Below are 22,776 nucleotides of genomic sequence, written 5' to 3'. Positions count from 1 at the left end.
TCTGCCCTCTATGAGCTACTCCCACAGTGGGAAAGTTGCATGGCTAAGTCACCACTCCAGCAGTCAGATTTAGTTACCCTGCCTAAGACTAGTAACTGGAGAGGAGAAGAGAAGTAACTACAAATGCTACTAACATTTGCTGAGTTCCTACAATGTCAGCCACTATACCAGAATGCCTTACATACTCTACCTCCTATAATCCTTACTATAACCTCAAGAGGTACACACAATTATTCACACTGAGTAAGTGAAAGAATTGAAGTAAAAGTAGGTTAAGTATTGGTCCAAGTTTACATGGCTAATAAACAGTAGAGCTGCAATTTTTAAAAGTTTTTTTTAAGTTTTTTATTGAAACATAATTGATTATACATATTTGTGGGGTACAGAGTTGAGTATCAATACCTGTATACAATATGTGTCAAATCAGGATAATCAGTACATTTATTCATCATTTCAAAACATAATCATTGTTTGTGACCCTTAACCAAATTCTAGCTAATTTCCCTCCTGCCCGCCTTTTCCCACCTCTAGTAACCACAGTTCTGTTAAAGAATAGAGGTTTTTTGTTTTTGTTTTTTTTTGGGCGGGGGCAGCTGGCTAGTATGGGGATCCAAATTCCTGACCATGGTGTTATAAGGCCACAATCTAACCAACTGAGCTAACTGGCCAGCCCAGGCTGGAATTTTAAACCAAGTCCTTTTGACATCATAACTGAAATCTTTTCATCAATAAAGCACCAGAAACAAAGAGCCCTTAATACTTATGACATTCGTGTTGGACTTTCTTTACTATAATATTTCTCAATATCAGTCAAATACATTTGATTAATTCCGTTTCTGTCAATCCCTACTTTCCTACTTTCTCAAGCTTTGATCAGCTCTCTGTTTTGAAGACATTTACTTATTCCACAACATCTATTTTCGAGATCTTCACTTACTTTATATTTACATTTTATAAACCTTTATTAAGCACTTAGGCCAGATACTGCAGATGCGGCACTGAATTTATACAAACTGCAACCTCAGCCCACCAGATTTCTGAGGCAATCCTTAGCAAAACGAAGAGCAATCTAAGAGCACCATCCTCAACTGGAGGAGGCCTGTAATAGTGCTGCTGCCCCAAGCCTAGTACATGTTGCGAAAGTTGGTTATACAAATTGAGTCATTTTTGACATACCCAAAACCAAACCAGAGTTGAGGGGCCAGGGGAAAAAAGCTTAGAGCATATAGTACCTGCTCCAAGAATTGCCCGCAAGCCTAGCTGCTAAAACAGCCTGTTCTAACTGTAAGACCAGTTTTACTCAGTAGCTGCTGAGACAAACTACTGTGACTCTAAAACTAGTTTTACCTACCACCATCATGCACCAGAACTTGCCAAAAAACTTTGCTAGTGCCAATGAGCTCTCTTTCAAAACAATACGTAACATTTCTCTTTGTAATAAAACTCCCAAACTTTCTTTGTTCTCCGGACATACTGAAGACCACCTCAGCATGTGTGTATGTCCCAAATGGCAATTCTGTGATTCCCAAATAAAATGTTCAGTTTAAAGATTCATCATTATATTTTATTTGACTTTGATAATGGTAAACTCCAAGCACCCTTGCTTCTGATGTACATGGCCTTAACAGTTGGACGACTTCTCCCTGGAGTTCCCAAGCATACTCCAATCTCATTTCCCTCTTTATAATTTTCTGTATTTTTTTAATTGTCTACAATGAGCAAATTTTACATTTATAAACAGGAAAAATGCCAAAATTTATTCTTAAAAATCCACTATAAGTTAGCAGCAACACTCTTGCCTGGATGAACTAGGACCCAAACCAGAATGTCTCCTAATAGTCAAATTCAGAGATCCTGGAGCTACCTTGATATAGATAGGATAAGGAATTCACCTGCCCAACCCACAGGCTGGGAGAAAATACCTGTCAATCGCATATTTAATAAAGAAAGCTTATCTAGAATATATATAAAACCCTAAAAACTCAATAATGGGAAAACAATTCAATAAAAACTGCACAAAAGATATGAACAGCCACTTCACCAAAGAAGATATATGGATGGCAAACAACCACATGGAAAGATGCTCAACATCATTAGTCAATAAGGAAATGCAAATTAAAATCTCAATGACTAATAACATGAAAAAAAGAGAAAGTAGAAAAAACTAAAAAAACAACAAAAACAAAAAATAAAAATAAAATCTCAATTAGACACCACTACATACCTATTGTAATACTTACAAAGACTGCCCATGTCAAGTGTTGTCAACAATGTGCAGCAACTGCAATTCTTGCACACAGGTGGTAGGAGCATAATAATATAGTACAGTCACTCTGAACAACAGTTTGGAAGTTTCTTAAAAACATACACCAACTGTGTGACTTAGCCCTTCTACTTCCAAGTATTTAACCAAGAAAAAAGAAAGCATATGTACACGCTTGTACATAAATGTCATAACAGTTTTTCTTTGTAATAACCAAAAACTGGAAACAACCAAAATGTCCAACTACATGTAAATGAATAAATAAACTGTGAAACACCCATAATACTATTCAGCAACAAAAAGGAATGAAGTATTCATATATGCCACAACATGTATGAATCTCAAAAAAATTTAGCTGAGTGAAAGAAGCCAGACAAAATCAGAGTTCATACTATATGATTCCATTTATATAAACTTTTAGAAAATGCGAACTAACGTATAGTAACAGAAAGCAGATCAGTGGTTGCCCTGGGGTGGGGAAGAGGTACAGGGAGCAAGGAAAGCTGAAGGGAATTACAAAGGATCACAAGGAAATTTGTGAGGTGATGGATGTTTATTATCTTGATTGTGATGATGGTTTCAGCAATATAAACTTTATGACAAAACTCATCAAATTGTACACTTCTAATATGTGTAATTTACTGATAATACCTCAATAAAACTAAAAATTCGTTAGCACAATATTAGAATGTCATAAAAATTTTGTTCACAATTATTCAGAAAATTGTCTCAAATCTCAACCGCTTTCTGTGTATTACAGATACAGTCTTTGTAAAAAAAAAATGCTTCTTTTGAAGAGAAAAAGAGGCCAGGAAGAACTAAAGAATGAACTAAAATGAATGAGTCCATGTTTGAACTTTGAGTGTCTTGTTCCTCAGGGCCTAAGAAACTGACCTCTTACTTGAATTTACAACACCAGGAAACCCACTGCTTAGACAAAGGTAAGTATAATCATTTGACTTGGTACTGTCAATACAATTAACTTTGTTCTATAGATCAGAACTGTCCTGGAAACCTGATGTAATCACTCACCTATTATGTTTTAAAACAATATTTGGAATCTTATTTATTGCTCATACTTTCCTGTGCTTTTATTATAAAAACATGTTGCTTTTCACCTCAGATGGGCCGACTTTCCCCTCATCTTGAGAGGTAGTCTTCCTCAGTTTGCAAACGTAATAAACACTTCCTTAAAATTTCCTTACAAACAAGTGTTTTGCTTCTATGCTTTCTCTATGCATTTACACAAGACTGAAAAATAAAATGGCAACGTATTCAGTTAATGATAGAAGCAGGCTACATATAAAAGGGCTTGCCTGACTCCTGGGCAGGGCAGATCCTATTGCTCTGAAGCGGGGGAGGGCAGGGCAAGTAATATAGTTCTTTTTTCCCATTGCTCCAAGGCTTCTCTTTTAAGTAATGTTACCCATGACAAAAGGATTAAAGCAACTTGAGTTTCTCAATACGATTATCTTCTTTAAGTTTCAACAGACTACTAGTTAATGTAAACATATCATATACACTAAAATTCCTGTGTGACTGATAAACAGTAACCACTTACTACAATGAGAATATATGTATATGTATCCCCATACACTTTCTCTTCGTTTGTGTCAAAATGCAATAAACATGTAAATTTCATATTGCTAAAACATTAAAATCCTGAACAACGTTTAATATTCCTCCTCTTATGTATGGTGGGCTGTGGAATACATGATTATGAAAATATAATACAAATTTAGATAAGTTTACTAATTTTTCCTTAGAGATACCAAAATGGTATAATAGTGGTCCATGTTTTGGGGAGCTTTAATCTTGAGAGACAAAAATACATTACCTAAAACAGCACTAAACAGTATAAAACATTCTAGAAAGATCAGTAAGAGTTAGAGGAACCCTGGTAGGCTTCACAGAATAGGTAGCCTTGAGTTTAACTTCATCTGATAGGTAGAGAGAAGATACAAAGAAGAGAAGGAAGGCCTTTCCTATAAGAAGTATCCATATGAACAAAGAGCATAGTGTGTTTAGAGGACAGCAAAGGGATTAACCTCCCTAGTGGAAAGGAACCATGTAGATAAGTAGCAGAAATCAAAACTTTGCAAAATAAAGGTAGAGAAACTATTGAAGAAACAGAAAAGTCAGGAAAGTATCAGAATCTTCACAGTAGCATCCCAGCATTTGTTGAATATTATTGTGCAATCTAGGCTCTTCCTCAAAGAAGTGCTTAAGAAAGATAAAATGTAAAATAATATGTTGAAGAGATCTGCTGAGGAAGGGCCTGGAGTCAAGAAGTTAGAAAGTTGTAGTGAAAAAGGATTGAATTAAGATGGAAGAAGTTTGAATGAAAAAAGAAGCAACGTACAGAAACGATATGGAATAGGGCCTAGTGACTGTCAAACCTACAAAATACAAATGAAAAAGAATTAGTAAATGATGACTGAAACTTCAAGCCTGGGGGCCAAAGAAAGTGTATTATGAATACAAAAAGGAGAGTGGGAAAGGGAAGTTTATTTTGAGAAGAAAAAAATAATAAATTCCATTTCAATATAATTTTTCAAGACAAACTGGAAATCCAACTATTATATAAAAATCTAGTTTTTAGATCATACCAACAAATTCAAAACTTTTTAAAATACTGTGCATATTGAACAAAAACCCTCTACAAACTGGACATGGCCTTCAGGTGGCAAAGTTTTAGACCTAGGACAGGAATTATTTAATAGCCTAAATCTAATCAGTATGTGGAAAAATCATGAACGACTTTGGAATTTAGTGGATATCCTAACTAGCTCACCCATCCAGGTTATCTCCACCTTTGCTTGTTTTGACCAGGCTATTTTATAACTCTGTAGAGATAGACGAAAACTTATAGAAAACTGATAGTCAGGCAAATAGTTCCTGTCCATAAAAACACTTCTATTAGGATGAATTAATTATTGCCCTGGGGATAATGAGCAATTTTGCATCCGCTTATAAATTCAATATTCCTTATTTGACCATAAATGTATGATGGTGCTTTGTTCTCTTTTGAACCAGTTGTAAAATCTTACTAGTTTCCTCCTTAAGTAGTGAGTTTCGTAAATTGACAGATTATATATTTGTATGAAAGACATGATTGTATCCTCTTTTAAAACTGATCCTTTAGCATCAATCAGACTACCAATCAGGATTACCCAAAGACTCTCCCCCTGCTTTTCCATCCCACCTAGGTTCTTATTTTTGTAGGTTTTTGATATTGGTGTAATGGGAAAAAGGTACAGATGTCTGAGAAGATAAGCAAGGAAAGACATTTAAACTGATGTCACAAATGAACTCCCCAGAACAGTTTGGAAACCAATTAATTAAATTAAAGCATTAGCATAAATTTTATTTCTACCTTATGCTCAGAACAAAAATAACCAAAAAATCATGAAACAAAAACAAACAACTGAATCTCAGGGGCCAGCCCGTGGCTCACTCGGGAGAGTGTGGTGCTGATAACACCAAGGCCACGGGTTCGGATCCCATATAGGGATGGCCAGTTTGCTCACTGGCTGAGCGTGGTGCTGACAACACCAAGTCAAGGGTTAAAATCCCCTTACCGGTCATCTTTGACAAAAAAAAAAAAACACTGAATCTCAGATCTAGTGGTTTTTCAAAATGCAGGTCCCAACTTTTCAGTGGAAGTAAATTCAATTTAGTGGGTCAAGACTAACTTTTTGGAATGAAATAGGAAAGATCAAAAAAAAAAAAAGGGGACAGGGAAGAGAAAGCAAAAAGATTACCTGAGAGCATCAAATATGATAAGCAATGTTTTGTAAACTTTTGTTTTTGAGTGAGTGTGCTGGGACATGATATGAAATATATTTCTTAGTGGGGGTTGCAGGCAAAAAAGTCTCAAAGCCACTGATCATAGCTGGGCACTGACACACATCCCATAAAATTTTTTGAAAAATTATGTACCCCCTTGCACTGCTTAGGTTGACATCTAAAACTTTCCATTGAAAATTATAAATAATGTAGTTTCTAGCATATTATATTTATACATTGAAATAAAACCGTTTTATCATTCTTTTAGATGTATCCAGAAAATCTAAAAACCCTAATATTTTTTAATACCCTCCATAAGCCATTTTAAAAATACATGAATAAATTGTCTCCTAACAGTAGGAAATTTGACATTGTTCTTTTTTCTCCTTGAACTCATATTTCCACTACACTTCCACTGGTCTGGAGTAGCTCGAAGATATCATCAGAATATACCAGTGCAGTTTTTATAATATACACAAATGAATACAAAGTAGGTGGGGGCAACCTCATTCTTAAGAAAGCCTGTCCTCTCCTAACCTTTGTTTAAAACTCCTAATGTTTCACTGGTCCCCTAAACGGAAAGTGACATCACGCATATATATATCAACAATTAAAAATTGAAGTTATATGATTTAATAAAAATCACTTCCCTAATATGACTTTGTAGATGCTTTTAGCAAACTGAGAATTTAAACACGTTATCATTTTTAGTCAAAACAGAGCATATAAATATTCAGAACGTTGGAAAATGGTGAACTACATATTGATTATAGAGCATCAAGCAAGGGAGGATACTGGAAGACTGCAAAGGAACTCCAGAGAACCTCATAGTGTAAATTTCAACAGGGGCCAAGGTGGAACTTTGTTCTTGATCTTAACAGTTTTGGTTTTTTTCCTTGACCCTCAGAGTTTAAACTATTTTCTTATTTTACTTTACAGTAAATTAAAGGCAAGAAAAGCTTTTCAGAAATGAGACACGTGGATTTCAAACACAAAATTCTTAAACACAATACAGGAAATCCTTGGTTAAAAGAGTACTGGAGGAAGGGGACAGTCTAGTTTATTGCCACTACTGGATGACTTTTAACAGTTGGCTTTATCTACCATGGAGGGCAGCTCAGAAACTTCATTTGATAATCTCAACTGCCAGCTCCTCATCATTACAAGGTAAGATATCTACCACCAGGAACTGGAATCATTGCTGTCACTATCATAATAAATCCTGCTAACATGGAAAGCATTACATAATTTAGAATTACTAATTTTCTGGAATACCATCTCTAGCAGAGTTGCTTCCTATAGCCATATAATAAAGTCATCTTGAAAAGTCACTAGTTAGCCCAAGAAAATTTTAGAACAGAAACTTCCTTCCTCTAGGATACTATTTCCATCACTGAATACAGATGCTCTCACTTGAATACAGATGGTCTCACTAAGATAAAACAGACATCAAACAATTTTACTCTCCGCTCCATTACTTTGTAAATAAAATATGACCCTCAAAGTATCTACTAGAGAATCATCAGGGAAATTTTTATTTTAGTTTTATTTTTGCTAATGGATTTGGAGCCTTCTGTTTGTTTGTTTTCTTTTTAATTAACTGCCTCATTATTTTCAGAATCAAAAATGGTAGCCAGGCAGTGATAAGAAATTACACTTTTTTTTATCTACTGAACCTTACTCATAATATGAAAAACAGAACATAATAATGAAGTCTCCCCTGGTTCTACTAACTTAGGGAGGAAAAATCTCCCATTACATTAGACCAAGGTTTCTAAGTCTCTTCACTCTTAGCATAATTCTTTGCCGTGGGGGGCTGTCCTGTGCACTGTATGATGTTTAGCAGCATACCTGGCCTCAACCCACTAAATACCTTCCTCTCCCCTAGCTGTGACAACCAAAAATGTCTCCAGACACAGCCAAATGTCCCCTGGGGGTTAAAACTGACCCTGGCTGAGAGCCAAGACATTAGAGGAAAATGACTCCTTTTTTAACATTAACCACTCAGCAGTACTCTCTAGGTAAAGAAATTCCTCTAGGCCATCAGAGTTCACCTGAAGACTCTCAGAACACTGCCCTTTTCTTCTGTGTGAAAGATGACAATGAGTAATAAAAATGTGTTGTAACCTACTCCTCTGTGGATGCGTGTGATCACCTAGTATGTAATGCACTGCAGTTAGAAACATCTTAATTTCAAGATGAAATGTGAAAACCATGGGGTTTTTTTCTAAAGAAGGATGCTAAATAGCATGGGGAGATATAGAAATTTAGAAGATAAAGCTGCTGCCTTCTTAGAGCTCATAAACAAAGCACACATACAATTTACCATTTGGGTCTCAATCACTGACCAAAAAGTAATTTACAGCCTTTGGTGTTTCTGACTTCTAAATTAATGATACAATGATACTTTTTGATGTTTTAGAAAATTTACAAACATAATTCTACATAAGTGCCACAAACAAACCATTTTGGTTTTGGCATAAATACTATTGACTACCAACAATACTAATCTCTACCAACTTCATTCAGTGTTGCAACTCTGAAATAAAAAACACCCTGAGAAAGACTCCAGACAACTCTAACAAAAAGCATCACTCCACGTAAAACAAATTATCTCAGGTGAGATAAACACATTTAAATAATGTCCTAAGGGAGAATGAAATCATCTGATGTGAGGTCATACCTCTTTACAACTCTCTATTGCACAGGAGAACTTGGAACGGAAAAAGAAAAAATAATATTCAGTGTGGGTCTTCAAATTGCTCTCTATTTACTCATGTTAAAACTTTTAAGACAACAGGAACCATTACATTCAACTACCAAAAAATTCACTCCCAAAAGTGCCCACTAAAATCTGCATTATTTAAAAAAAAAAAAAAAAATTGCATTATTTGGCTTTCAGTACAACCTAATTTCATCATCAAAAGTTTTCACTTCCTCCACAAATAAGAGCAAACTTCTAACACACAGTCATTTGTTTGTTTGTTCACTTTTTAATTCATTCAGCCAACATTTTTTGAGGGACAAATATTGGCCAGGTACTGTGCTAGGCCCTAGAGAAATAAAACCAGACAAGGCACTTTCTCCAAATTCAATTAATTAACTAATCTCCTTGCTGCCTCTTATCCTACTTCTCCAAAACCTCTCACAATGTCACTGGGCACAAAGCAAGATGTTAAGTCCTGTACAAAATCTGCGCCAGCCAATGCAAGTGGCTAACAACTTGCTAACAGTCTAGCCTAGTCAAGAAGTATTGCTCTCCAATGACTTGCTTCGGATTCATCAGTTAACAAGACCAGCACTGTTTTACCTCCTCCCAATTTTTCATCAAAATACACATAAAGAAACACAAGAAAAAAACCTGGCAATAGTTTTCTCAACTAAAAATAAGAGACTATATGCCAAAGTCTGAGTCAAATTTCCAACAACTGCACGATCAATGGGGACTGACCAAGAAGTACAACTTAGCTTTCTATACTCTACCACATGCTACATCTGAAATCCTACCCAATGAATGAATGAATAAATGACTAAGTGAGCAAACAAACTAGAGCAGGAGCATGAACCACAAAGATGGGGAAAAGCATTTCATCCATCCCCCCTGCCTGAGCTTAATTCTAAAATACAGGATCTGTGCCTACCATAAAAATAGGCTGCCAGACATCCCACTGCATGGAAATTCTTTACAAAGTCAGGCAGTACTAGATTTCCTCTCCTCCTCCTAACCCTCCCCCACAGACCTTCTTCCACCTCCATTCAGAGACCATGGCTTTGGGTCTCAGAAGAGCGAGGAGGGCAATGGTTGGTAACTGCCCAAAGAAGACTTTGTAAAACAGGGTCTAAGACAGGGAAATCTCTGCGAGCAGAGCACAGAAAGGAGGTCTACTCTGAAGTTCAAAAAACTGCACACTGCTCCTAATTCTCCAACTCATTCCGAGACCTTTTACAGTACGAGCCACAGAAGAACAAATCTCGGCCCAGCAGATTCACACATAATGAGTGCCTGTTAGCCACTGGGAACTGAGCAGACCAAAGAATGCGTGCACATCCATCTTACTCCTAGGACTTGACACCAAAACAAGAAGCAGCCAGCAATAAAAAGTTAACTGAGGGAGACTAAAGTAATCTCATCCACTCAATCTTTCCTTCAGCAAGAATCACCAGAATGAGATCAACACAAGGAAGGGAAAATATGGACCCCAAAACTACAAGGAAGAATATTCTCTCTGATGATAATTTTCCACAAGAAACAGTTGAAAGTGTAGAAAATATCTTGGTAAACATCAAGTGGTCATAAGAGAATATGATCTTTTATATACAGGCTGCTGAGCAGAAATGGGCAAAATATAACATCACCCAGATGGATTCAAGATCAATGTCAGACAAGCCCACAACAGTTCTTCCTTAAGGGGAAGCAGCCCAGGATTTTCTTTCACCATTCACTAGCTCACTATTCATCATCATCAAGATGTCCCACAGATACCTAAGGTCAATCTGGCTATCATGATAATGATAGTGGTAAGTTATAATTTATTTTTTAAAAACTTAGTGTAACAAGGTACGGCGCTTAGTGCTTTACATACATGATCTTATTTTATTTAATGCTTACAACAACCCAATGAAGCTTTATTATTCCCCATGTTAATAGAGAAATTGCACATCTGAAAAGCTGAATAATTTGAAGCAGACACTTAAGTGGAAAGTAGCAGTATTTAATGCAGGTCTGTCTACTCCAAAGCCTATGTTCTTCACTCTGTGCTACACTCCCTCAGTGTCCAAGCCTGAATCATCTTCCCCCACACACATGGTCCTCCTCTATTCTCTATCTCAGGAAAATGCATGATGGCTCAACCAGCTGCTAGAGACAGAACCACAAGCTTTACCTTGATTTCACCTTCTCCCTTTTACCCAACGTCCACCAACCATTAAGTCATGCAACTTCATGATATCTCAGGAAACTTTTGGCTTCTCTCTATTACTACTGCCACTGATTGAGTTCAGCTCACGGGCATCTCCAGCAGAGACTACTGCAACCCCACTGGGTATCTTCCCAACATAGTGAACTCCCAGTAGCTATGTTTACAACCAATCCTCCCCAAATCCTCTTTCACACCATCAGAAGAAGTATGGTCAAGTGACTAATAAGATTAAATTAATGGCAAATTAGATTCTCCCAAAAGCTGGTCACAAAGCCTGAGATAACCATGTAGGTCTACATAAACAACAAAGCAACAAATGTTTGGCTATGAAGAAAGTAATCTCACAAAGCGTCAAGAAGACAGCTTAGATCTGAAAACTTTCCCATTCATGGTTCCAGTCCCTCTAAAGTCAATAAACCTTGGGCTAGTCAGGCCAATTCAGAGTGTATCTAATTCATTTCCTTTTGACTAAACAGTTTAAGCAGGAAAGGGGAAGCAACCCAAAACATCCATCAACAAAAAAATGGATAGATAAAATGCGGAATAGCCATATGACAGAGTATTTTATTATTCAGTCTTAAAAAGGAATGAAATTCTGATATATGCTACAACATGGATAAACCTTGTAGACATTATTCTAGGTGAAATAAGCCAGCCTCAAAAGGACAAATATTGTATGATTTAATTTATATGATCTACCTAGAGTAGTCAAATTCATACAGACAGAAAGTGAAATGATGTTTATCACAGGCTGGGGGGAGGGAAGAATCTGGAGTTATTGTTTAATGGGCACAAAGTTTGAATTCTGAAAGATAAAGAATTCTGAAGGTGGACAGTGATGATGGTCGCACAACAATATGACCATACCTAATGCCACTGAACTGTACACTTAAAAATGGTTTAAATGATAAATTTTGTTATGTATATTTTGCCATAATTAATAAATAAAACAAAGTTTATGCTGATTTAAAGTGGTCATATTAACTATAGCAAAAGCACCTTGGTATTAAGTCCAAACTCCATGGAATGGCATATAAAAAAGATATTCCAGGATGTGGTCTCTATTTATCTTTACCCTTAGTGTTTGCCACTCCCCAACACTCTACTATATCTTTACCGAGGTCTTGGTTAATGTATAATTGGGTTTATTATTCTCAGAACTAACAAAATCCCCACATCAGCTATTTAAAATAACATTTGTGGTACAAAAAGCCAGGTGTATGCCCCTTGAGCCACCCTAACAAAATAGTAAGCTAAAAACAGTACTAGAATATGTTTTTCTGATATGTCAAAAGAGATGCTCAGAGAAATCACCCCCAGTACAGTCTGTCTAAAAATGCTGAATTAAATACTTCTAAATGTCTTCTTTTTTTAATGTATGGTTAAGCCAATAATAGATAAAGAAATTCACAGAAGCCAGAAAGAACAAGGATCTACAAATCCAGAGGGGTATATGCAAGTACTAGAACGAACGATTTCCCTTTGGCCACTGGTGATTTCTAATGATAAAAGCCTGGGTTTTAATGACCAATTTCCCACAGAGAACAGGCACAAAGCCTGGGGCCCAAACACCTTGGGAAGAAGGAAACACAAATCTTCTCTGAAACATACCCTCAAGCCAAACTTCAAGGAAATCAACAAAAAAAGTTCCAAGCAGCATGAATTCATACTCAAAAATTACTATACAAATGCAAAAACAAGCCACAGCAAGGAAGAGTAAGCAGAATCAAAAACGTTACAAAATCAGACCTATAAAGACTGTGGGTATGAAAAATAAAATATAAACAGACTAACTTTATATTCTTAATATATGAAGAAATAGAGACCTGAAACTTTGGCAAAAGAATGACAGCCTAGCAATAACTAATAAAATTTGTAAAAATAACCAAACAGAACTTCTAGAAACAAACAAATAATAGTATTGAAATTAAAAAGACTAAATGAGACAACTGTATTAAGAATTAGTAAACTGGAAGATAGGAAAAAATTATCCAGAATTCAGCACATAGAATCAAAAACATTTGGAACTATAAAACAGAAGTCAAGAACAAGTGAGAAGGTCCTTCTTAAATCTAATCAGAGTTCCAGAAGGAGTTAGACAGAATGGGAGAGAGGCAATATTCAAAGGGATAATGGCTGAAAATGTCCCAGTACTGAAAAAGACAATTATCAGATTAACAAAACACAACTTATTCACCAGCAAGCTAAACAAGAGAAATCCACAGAGGGATATATTATACAATGGAACTGCAGAACACCAAAGACAAACTGAGGATCAAGCAGATAGAGAGACATGAAAGCTTACAATGGAATCACAATTTAAAAGAAAGCAGACATTATAATAGTAAAATATTATCATTACAGTAATTGTGAGAGAAATTAACTGTCCATTTAGAATTCTATACCACAGAAAGATAGTAAAACTATATTTTGGGAGCCAGAACGAAATAAACATATTCAGACAAACACAAACTGATGAAGTTTACTTACAAAGATTCTCACTAAAAAAACTTCTAAAGAAGGTACCTCAAAAAGAAGAAAAGTAATCCCAGAAGGAAAGTTGAGATGTAAAAATAAACAGTAAGTAAAGAAAATCATAAATATATGGGTAATTCCAAGCAATTATTAACTTCATAAATAATAATAACGTCTAATTTGTGGGGTTACAAGAAATCAAGATAGAATTAAATCTCTAAACACCAGCAAAAAAAATTGGGAAAAGGTAAATGGAGTTACAAGTTCCTGTCTTGACCCACAGTAGAGTTATAGACTTTTAAGTTTAATGTGCATGTGTCTTAGTCTGTGCTGCTATAACAAAATACCATAAATTGGGTAGCTTATAAACAACAGAAATTTATTTCTCACAGTCCTGGAAGCTAGAAAGTCCTAGATCAAAGCTCCAGTAGATTCAGTGTCTGGTGAGGGCTCACTTCCAGCTATCTTCTCACTAATACCTCATATGGTGGAAGGGTTAGGGGTCTGTCTCTGGACTCTTATAAGGGCACTAATCCCACTCATGAGGGCTTTGCCCCCTTAACCTAAACACCTCCCAAAGGCTTCACCTCCTAATACCATTACTTGGGGGTTAGGATTTCAACATAGATATGAATTTGGGAGAGGGGGTGAGAGGGGTGGGAGATACAGACATTCAGGTCGTAACATGTTAAAATTTGTAGGGTGATCCTCCCCTCAAAAAAAACCAAAACAAAAATAGAATCTGTAACATTCAAACTAATACAAAAGGATAAAATGGAATTAAAGAAAAAAACGTAACAAAAAAGTCAATGAAAAAGAAGGCAAGAATGGAGAAAAAAATAAACAAAAAGCAGAATATACAGGAAGCACAAAATGACTGTAGAAATGAATCAAAACACATCAATGCAAATGGACAAAAGATAAAAAAACAAAACAAAACCTCCAGCTACATGCACTATATACATACAAGAGAGACACTCCTAAAATATAAGGACATAGAAAAGTTGAAAGTTGTCAGGCCAACACAGACGAATACCACAAGGGCCACAGTATAAATATCAAGTAAGGCTTGTTTGCTGCTCCACCATTTTGCCATGTAAGACCCCTCCACCTCTGTCACCACCAAGGTCTTCACCAGATGTGTTCCCTGGATTTTGGACTTCCCAGCCTCCAAAACTCTGACAGTGACACCATTCTGAAAGGCCTCCTTTCCAGGAGAAGGAGATGGCAGATTCAGTGCACACCTGGCAGAACCATGGCTACTTAGCAACCTACATAAACAGAAATGGCAGCTTTGCCAATTTGAGAATTTACCCACATGGATTGGTGTTGCTGGACCTTCAGATTTACAACAGTGATGCACAGGGCAAAGAAGAAACTGACAGCCTTTTGAGCAAAGTAGAAGAAAGAATGAAAGAACTGAATCAGGACAGTAACTAAGGGGGTGAAGCAATTACCACCCATGGCTCAAGGACGGTCCATGGACAGACATTGGCCCACTGCTGACAGGCGCCTGGTTGAGTATGACATAGATGAAGTGGTGTATAATGAAGATTCACTTTTCAGAACATTAAAGTTCTGGACTCAAAGCAATTTGTAAATATTCTTATCCTTAGTGGAGATGTTAATTTGGCAGAGAGTGTTTTGGCATATACCCGGGCCGTTATGGACAGTGGCAAAGAAGATTACTCTGGCAAGGATGTACTGATTCTAAGAGGCAGAGATGGGGGCATAGTTTGTGAAACAGTCAAACTGAAACCAGAGACGGTAACTATGGTAGAGATTGACCAAATGTTAATTGATGGATGTAAAAATATATGCAAAAAACATGTGGTGATGTCTTAGACAATCTTAAAGGAGACTGCTATCAGGTTCTTATAGAAAACTGTATACCAGTACTGAAGAGGTACACCAAAAACGGGAGAGAGTTTGATTATGTAATTAACAATTTGACAGCTGTTCCAATCTCCACGTCTCCAGAAGAAGATTCATTTTTTTTCTTTTTAATTTTTATTTTAATTTTTATTTTTTTAATTCATTTTATTTATTGAATCAAAATTGATTATACATATTTTGGTGGTTGAACATTGAGATATGTTGATTAAATCAATATTACTGGCATTTATATTGTTACAAATCATAATTATTCTCTATGCCCTTGTCCAATCGTTCCCCATCCCCCATTCCCTCCCCCTCCCCCCTTTAATTGCCCTAGATTTCTTCTCTCCTTCTGAAAGAATAATGGTTGCTCTGTTAATTTGTTGCCTAGATGATCTGTCCAGTGCTGAGAGATGTGATCAGGTCCCCCAATATTATCATAGAGCAGATGCTTCTTCTGTCACTCTGAAATGGGTTTTGTGGAAAGAGATATCCTCTTCTTTTCTTTGTCTCTGCTGGTGACTCTTCTTGTGTGAATGCATTCCAGTGGCTGGCGGACCATCTGCGTGGTGGTTGTGGCATCTAGCCACTTTTGCAGCAGCCATGGTTATTGTGGTGGCTGTGGTGGGCCACCCACATGGAGGTGCTGTTTTCAGTATGCTCCTTGGCACTGGTGGTATGCCTGGTTGTGAGGTGTGTCTGGTCCCCTTCTCCATGCCTCTGGTCCCTGGGCAGGCCCCAAGGTGCTGGTGCCATGTGCCTTATTGTGGGAGGGGTGGCCAGTCCCTTTCTCCATCCCTCAGGTCACTGGGCAAGACCCAAGGAGCTGGCTTGGTGTGCCTGGTTGTGGGAGAGGGGTCCAGTCCCCTTCTCCATGCCCCAGGTCCCTGGGTGTGCCCTGAGGTGCTGGCACGGTGTGCCTGGTTGAGGGAGGGCAGTCTGGTCCCCTTCTCCATGCCCCAGGTCTCTGGGCAGGACCCAAGGCACTGGCGCCATGTGCCTGGTTATGGAAGGAGGGTCCAGTACCCTTCTACACACCTCTGGACCAAGCAGGCCCCAAGGTGCTGGCATGGTATGCCTGGTTGTAGGAGAGAGGTCCAGTCCTCTTCTCCATGCCTCAGGTACCCAGGTGGGCCCCAAGGTGCTGGCATTTTGTGCCTGGTGTAGAAGGACTGTCCGATCTCCAGCTCCACACCTCAGGTCACTGGGTGGGACTTGGGGCACTGGCTTGGTATACCTGGTTGTGGTAGAGAGGTCTGGTCCTCTTCTCCATGCCTTGGGTCCCCAGGTGGGCCCCGAGGCGCTGGCACGATGTGCCTGGTTGTGGGAGACAGGTCCAGTCCCCTTCTGTGTGCCTCTGGGCCAAGCAGGCCCTAAGGTGCTGGTGCAGTGTACCTGGTTGTGGGAGAGAGGTCCGGTCCCCTCCTCCATACCTCAGGTACCCAGGTGGGCCCCAAGGTGCTGGCATTTTGTGCCTCGTGTGGGAGGGTTGTCCAGTCCCCTTATCCATGCCCCGGGTCCCTGGGTGGGTCCCGAGGTGTTGACTTCATGTGCCTGGTTGTGGGAGACAGGTCTGGTCCCCTTCTCCATGCCTCAGGTCCCCAGGTGGGCCCCAAGGCGCGGGCATGGTGTGCCTCATTGTGGGAGGAGGGTCCAGTTCCTGGTTCCATGCCTTGGGTCACTGGGCGGGACCCAAGGTGCTGGCTTGGTGTGCCTGGTTATGGGAGAGAGGTCTGGTCCCCTTCTCCATACCCCAGGTCCCTGGGTGGGCTCCGAGGTGCTGGCATGTTGTGACTGGTTGTAGGAGAGAGGTCCAGTCCCTTGCTCCATGCCCCGGGTCCCTGGATGGGCTCCGAGGTGCTGGCATGTTGTGCCTGGTTGTGGGAGGGTGGTCCGGTCCCCTACTCCATACTCCAGATCCCTAGGTGGGCTCCAAGGTGCTGGTTCTGTGCCTGGGCCAGAACTAATTTTTTTGTCCTTTGCTTCTAACACAGGGGGACTTCCTGTGGGAACCAGTACTTGAGCTGTGTGGTTGTTTAAATAGCTACTCTGCTACTGTTTCCCTAGGGAAGGCTTTTTGTGCAGCTCAGGGTTTAAAGGTTGATCTTATAGGTACTTCCGGCTCTCCAGAGACCCGGTGGATCTGTGTTCTGTAGAATCTCTGATCTGGGCCTGAGTTTTTTCTTCAAACTGCACCCCATGCAATTCTGCATTCCTGGCCAGTCTCTTCTAAGTCATCCTGTACTGACTGGGGGTCAGATGGGCTGTACTTGATGTGCCCCAGTGTTCTCCCAGTGGGCCATCTCCCCCACTGCCCATGCTCCAAACACTTCCCATGGGACAGGCCCTGTGCCGGTCCCTTGCAATGACTCACTGGCCTCTGAGTGGCTCCCCTTTTTCAGCTGTTCTGGGTCCTCACTCCTGTGTGGGTCCACAGGAACCCTATTAGTGGTCTTGCTGTCCTGGGGGCCACCAAGGCCCTCTTCTCCCCTGCCGCCTCCAAGCAACTCCATTGGAAGGGCACAGCTGCAGTTTCTGCTGCCTTCTGCTCTGTGTGCTCAGCAGCTCCAGCCTTAAAGTAGCCAGGGCCCAAAATGCTCTGAGGTTTTCTTTCTCTCATTGTGGCTTCTATGCCTTCATGAACTTCATAGGTTTCTCCTCTTCTTCCTCTGAGCTCCAGTGGCCCCAGCTTGGCTGTTGTTACATTTTTATAGTTGTAAATTGTTGGATTTGTGGGAGAGACTGACGCTGGGGACCATCTATTCTGCCATCTTGACCAGAACCCCCCACACTCATGTAAATTTATTTTTATTTATTTATTTTTTGTGGCTGGCCAGTATCGGGATCTGAACGCTTGACCTTGACATTATAACACCACATTCTAACCAAACAAAAATTTTATTTATATTGTTGTAATTGTTCTGTTTTATTATTAGTTATTGTTAATCTCTTACTATGTCTAATTTATAAATTAAACTTCAACGTATGTATGTATGTGTAGGAAAAAACCAGTATATACAGGGCTCTGTACTATCTGCAGTTTCAGGCGTCCACTGGGGGTCTTGGAATGTATTCCCTGCAGATATGGGGGGACTACTATGATGTTACATTTTTATAGTTGTAAATTTGGTGGATTTGTGGGAGGAGTGACACTGGGAACTGTCTATTCTGCCATCTTGACCAGAACCCATACATATTACTCCAGAAGAAGATTCCACGTGGGAGTTTCTCAAACTGATTCTTGACGTCTCAATGAAAGTATTGAAACAGGATGGGAAATATTTTACACAAGGGAAATGTGTCAATTTGACAGCCCTGTCACTCTATGAAGAACAGCTCCGGTACCTGTACTGTCCTGTGGAATTTTCGAAGGAGATCATCTGTATCCCTTCATACCTGGAATTGTGGGTATTTTACACTGTTTGGAAGAAAGTGAAACCTTGAAGATGAATATCCCCTAATCAAGTGTGCTGCAAATAGCCTTGCTCACCTTCATATGCTGTACATGCCATCAACATGAGTTAGGCAATTGACCGTGAATTCCTCAAAGTTTTCTTTTCTTAATCATTATTTTTAATTTAAAAAAGTGAATGGAAAATGTATATTTTGATGAGCTAGGGTGTTATTTTTTTGAAAGTCAGCTGAAGGAGGATTAGACAGCACAGCGCAGACTGCTAAAAGCACTGACCCCCCTAGAATGTTATATTTGTTACTGTTTATTTCTGTGTGGGCTATTTTGGTTTTGGTTTAGACCTTCAATTTGGATGTTTAGAGGAATGAAGATCATTGTTTTGTTCCAGGGGGACGTTCCTGATGGTGTTTCTTTCTCCCAACTTGATTTAGATATTAAAATTAGGTGCTTATAAGAGAGAGTTAAAAAAATGAATAGCAATTGATTTAGATTTTAAAAGTTAGTGCTTATAAGAGGGAGTTAAAAAATGATTAGCAATGCTTCAATTAAAGTTACAAAAGAGAAATATTGGATAGAGGCTTTTCAAGATGGCGGCGGCTGCGGCGGCTGGCGCGGAGTAGCTGAGGTGGAAAAGGCGGCCACTGGGCCTCAGGCAGCCGGGAATCTTGTGGACCTTCATCTCGCCATCTCTTAAGGGAGGACCGCAGCTGCTGGCCAGTCGTGGGGGGTGACCGCCACTTTGCCCCCGGCAGGAGAGGCTGCCTCATTTACAGACAACAGCTTTGAAGTGTGGAGCAGGAAAAGAACTGTTTCTTAGCTGCAAAAGCGAGTCTCGAAACAGGGAACACGGCGCCAGGGCTGCTGTGGATGCAGCCAGGATCCCGGAGGCCGGGGCCGCGCTGAAGGCGGCCAGCTGCCCTATTCAGGATTCGAGGTTTCAGACCGGCATTAAAGAAGATTCCTGGGAGCGCCCAAGCCGTGCCGCGACTGAACAGCCCGAGGCGGCAGCGGCCGAGAACTGGGAAAGGCGGCAAACCAGAGACAGAGAGCGAGCACCCGACCTGGCACAGCACTGTGAGTGATCCCTGGCACAGCTCTGTTCGGGGGGTGGATGCCCACGCGGCTCCCGCCTGCACCACCAGGCCACTCACCGCCCGGTGCTGCCTCCATTTTCCCAGGTGCGGGCAGCTCCGCCCTGCTCGGCCATCACTGAGCCCTCCCACTTGCTTGGCCTGGCACGGGGGCCTCCGCTCCCACTCCCTCCGCGGTTCTCTGGCGGGGCTGGTGGAGGGGGTGTCCCGGGCCAGTGTCGGGACGGCAAGGAAGTACGGGCGGGCCGACTGTCACTCCACCATACCCTGGACTCCGGCCCCAGGTAAACTCCCTGTTACTGGGAGGCAGATATCACCTCTGCGGCCACCAGTTTGGAAAAAAGCCTAACGAATGTCTGGTTGGGAATAGTGTGGTAGGAGAGTTCCCAGGTCCGCTTGAACCTGCCGGAGAGCAGGCTGCAGGTGGGCGCTAGACTCGGGTTATACTGGGGGGATACAAAGATGAACAAGACCCGAGAAAGATCTACATAGTGCTACAAAGGAACCCAGAGAGACCAGTAGTCAGTGCCCAGCAGAAACCTGGTAGACTTCCTGGGCGAGGCGGTGCCGAGCAGGGTCTTGAAGGCCCAGCTGATAGACGAAGGGTGCAGAAGACAGGCCCCAGCCCAGGACAGTGCGCACAGAGTGGGGAGACGTGCGGCCAGGGAGGGGGAGACTCGACAGAAACCACACACCCGGTGGGGTCACCACTGCACGATCTAACAGCCTGGGCCAGAGCACACGGAACAGGGAGAAGTCCTGCACAGGAAGTGAAAGCTCAACAGAGATCACACACCCTGTGGTACGTGATCCACCAGCCCAGCAGAGTCCAAGCTGACCAGAAAGGTGGATCCTCGGAGAAGCCCAAGACCCAAGACAACCACACACACAAGGCACTAGAGGTCAACTGAGCAGTCACGGAGGGAGCCATACGAAATTGGCAACCACAGCAACATCCTAGTTAGTCATTAGTCTCAAACCGGTGAACTGTGAAACCCCCGGCCACAATGAATAAACACCAAAAAAAAGATACCAGAAAAACAAAAAATCAAGAAAGTACACCACCAAAAGTTAATAAATCTCAAACTCTAGATCCTATAGAACAAGAAGCCCTTGAAATGACTGACAAGGAATTTCGAGTGATAATTCTAAGGAAACTGAATGAGATACAAGATAACTCAGCTAGACATCATGATGAAATGAGGAAAAGTATACAGGATCTGAAAGAGGAAATGTACAAGGAAATCAATGTCCTGAAAAAAGATGTAGCAGAACTTGCTGAACTGAAGAAGTTATTCAACGAAATAAAAAACACAACAGAGAGTTTAACCAGCAGGCTTGTCGAAGTTGAAGAGAGAACCTCTGAACTTGAAGATGGGCTGTTTGAAATAACACAAGCAGACAAAAAGAAAGAAAAAAGAATCAAGGACATTGAAGAAAATCTGAGAGAGATATCAGACAACCATAAGCGATCAAATATCCGAGTCATGGGTATTCCAGAAGGGGAGGAAAATGGAGATTCCATTGAAAACATATTCAACAAAATAGTGGCAGAAAACTTCCCAGGTATAGGAAAAATCACAGATCTTCAGATCCAGGAAGCTCAACGATCTCCAAATGTATTCAACCCAAAAAGAAGTTCTCCAAGACATGTCATAGTCAAATTGGCAAAACTCACAGATAAAGAGAGAATCTTAAAAGCTGCAAGAGAGAAGCGTCAAATCACCTATAAGGGAGCCCCAATCAGGTTAACATCAGACTATTCATCACAAACCCTAAAAGCTAGAAAGGAATGGGATGATATTTTCAAAATACTAAAAGACAAAGATTGCCAGCCAAGAATACTCTACCCTGCAAGGCTATCCTTCCGAAATGAGGGGCAAATAGTATATTTCTCAGACAAACAAAAACTGCGGGAGTTCACTACCACAAGACCACCCTTACAAGAAATCCTCAAGGGAGTACTGGGTTTGGTTCCTGAAAAATAACTACCACTGCCATAAAAACCCAAGAAAAATCTAAACCCGCTAGTATAATAAAAATGGCATTCATGAAGAGAAAACAAGCTAACAAAAACACTATCTACAACCTAAGGAACCAACAAACACAGAAAACAAACAGTAAATCAGAAAGCAAGGAACAAAGTCCTAAGACAACCAAACAACCAATAAAATGCTAGGAATAAATCAACACCTTTCAATAACAACTCTTAATGTAAAAGGCTTAAATTCCCCAATCAAAAGACACAGACTGGCTGACTGGATCAAAAAGGAGGACCCAACTACATGCTGCCTACAAGAGACCCACCTCACCCATAAAGATTCACATAGACTAAGAGTGAAAGGATGGAAAAAGATTTACCATGCAAACAGAAAAGAAAAACGAGCTGGAGTAGCTATTCTTATATCTGACAAAATAGACTTTAAACTAAAAACCATAAAAAGAGACAATGAGGGACACTACTTAATGATAAAAGGACTGATCCATCAAGAAGACATAACAATCATAAAAATGTACATACCCAATGTTGGAGCAGCCAGATTTATAAAACAAACTCTATTAGACCTAAAGAAGGAAATAGACACTAATACCATAATAGCAGGGGACCTGAACACCCCACTGTCAATATTAGACAGATCATCTAGGCAAAGAATCAGTAGAGAAACACAAGATCTAAACAAGACTCTAGACCAATTGGAATTGGCAGATATCTACAGAACATGCCATCCAACAACCTGAGAATATTCATTCTTCTCATCAGCACATGGATCATTCTCCAGAATAGATCACATATTAGGTCACAAATCAAGTCTCAATAAATTCAAAAAAATTGGAATTATCCCATGTATTTTCTCAGACCACAATGGATTAAAACTAGAAATCAATAACAAACAAAACTCTAGAAACTATACAAACACATGGAAATAAAAGAGTATTCTACTTAATGAC

The 22,776-nt window shown here is 40.1% G+C and overlaps 1 protein-coding gene and 1 pseudogene across 3 annotated transcripts in view; one reads left to right on the top strand and one right to left on the bottom strand.

Annotated features, from left to right (window-relative positions):
* Positions 1-22,776, bottom strand: part of UMAD1 (UBAP1-MVB12-associated (UMA) domain containing 1) — a 266,139-nt gene that overhangs the window by 224,028 nt on the left and 19,335 nt on the right. The window lies entirely within an intron of this gene.
* On the top strand, positions 14,630-18,768 carry LOC134381207 (spermine synthase-like; annotated as a pseudogene).

Source organism: Cynocephalus volans, chromosome 6 (genome assembly GCF_027409185.1).
Source record: "Cynocephalus volans isolate mCynVol1 chromosome 6, mCynVol1.pri, whole genome shotgun sequence".
NCBI classification, from domain to species: domain Eukaryota; kingdom Metazoa; phylum Chordata; class Mammalia; order Dermoptera; family Cynocephalidae; genus Cynocephalus; species Cynocephalus volans.
This window is presented reverse-complemented; position numbering and strand designations above follow the sequence as displayed.